A 1450-nucleotide genomic window follows, 5' to 3' on the forward strand; every position below is an offset into this window, starting at 1 on the left:
TATAAGTGATCAAAAGAAAACTGTCCTAAGATTTTGGGGTATATCCATATACCCTATGTATAGGGTACATGGGTATATATATATATGTATGTATGTATATACCCATATTTAAAAAACGGGTTCAAGTAACTTTGTAAGAAGACATTAGCTTCAGGAATAGGAGTACAAGCAAGAGAGACTTCTTATAAGCATGTCATGAGTTGAAGTATATAAAAGAAGTAGACTGAAGTGAGGAAGTATTGTTTTCTAAGACTTCAGGTTTGTTTTCCAATGTTCAAATAAATCAAAAGTCAGCATTTACATAGTGCCCCAGAAAACAGCAGAAGACAGAATGATCCCAGAGCTCTTCAGGAACTATGACAAGTTTACCCAACAGCCTTAGAGAGGTGACTTCTATGCCATAACATTAGTCATAACCAGCCTTTGCATGCTGCCTCTATAAGGAGATTTTCCCCTATAAATTCACTGACAAAAAGGAAAAGAAGGATGAGAACCAGAAGCCCAGTTCTAAGCTCTTCTTCTTCACAAGGGTGGCTAAAACAGAAGCTGGGCTGTTGTACTTTCTGTGTTTTCCTCATCTGCAGCCCGTCTTCTTCCTTAAATTGTTTGTTTTCTTCCTAAAACCTCTGAACTTCTGCCTGTAGCCTTTTACATTTGTCTATTATTTTCTTTGCTTCAGTATCATTTAAAGAAGAACTTACAGATTTAGACATAACAAATGATTCTGTCTTTCTTGCCACAGAGAACATTATTTTATTTATTTCTCTATCACATGGTTTATCACTCTTTTTTGGCAATTTAAACACATACCTAAGTTTTGAATCCATAAGATCTTCTGACTTTTCCTCCTTCTATTCTGCTTCCATGTCTGAGGTATATATTAGAGCAAATATAGATTGAACCATAAACTTGTGTTTACTTTTCTCATTAGGATCATTTTCAAAAGTCTATACCATTTCAGACATATTGATTACTTTTCCTACATGAAAAGCTCAATTATTGGGTCTTACACACTACCTGAGAGGTTCAGTAGTTTTTACTTTGAAACAAGCATTTCTGTCAGAATAGTTGCCAAACTTTAGGTTGGTGATGAAAATATCTATGAAGGGATCTTAGAATTTGAGCTCACACTTTGACTCTAGACTAAGAACATGCTCCATTTCACCATATTCCTCAGATTTTGAGAAAAGGAAATATGGGCAGGGGAGAAAGTAGAGGCTGCTACTTCCAGCCACACCAGCTTTGGAGTCCAAAGATTAAAATTGAGATAACAAGGAATAATTTTAAAAAGAAAAACAGAATAAAGCAAAAAGTGTTTTCTGGCACACTGGTACAGGGCTGGCAACAGTTAGGTGCCTAGGGAACTTTTTTGGGAGCCTTTCATAAGATCATAAGCTTGGAGCTGGAAGGAATGAGTTCATATAGTCCAACTTCCAACTTTTGAAAATAA

General features: G+C 35.8%; 1 pseudogene; it reads right to left on the reverse strand.

Moving 5' to 3' along the window:
* Positions 1-410: 410 nt before the first annotated feature.
* On the reverse strand, positions 411-1160 carry LOC123246647 (annotated as a pseudogene).
* Between the last annotated feature and the right edge of the window lie 290 nt (positions 1161-1450).

Source organism: Gracilinanus agilis, chromosome 4 (genome assembly GCF_016433145.1).
Source record: "Gracilinanus agilis isolate LMUSP501 chromosome 4, AgileGrace, whole genome shotgun sequence".
Lineage (NCBI taxonomy): Eukaryota > Metazoa > Chordata > Mammalia > Didelphimorphia > Didelphidae > Gracilinanus > Gracilinanus agilis.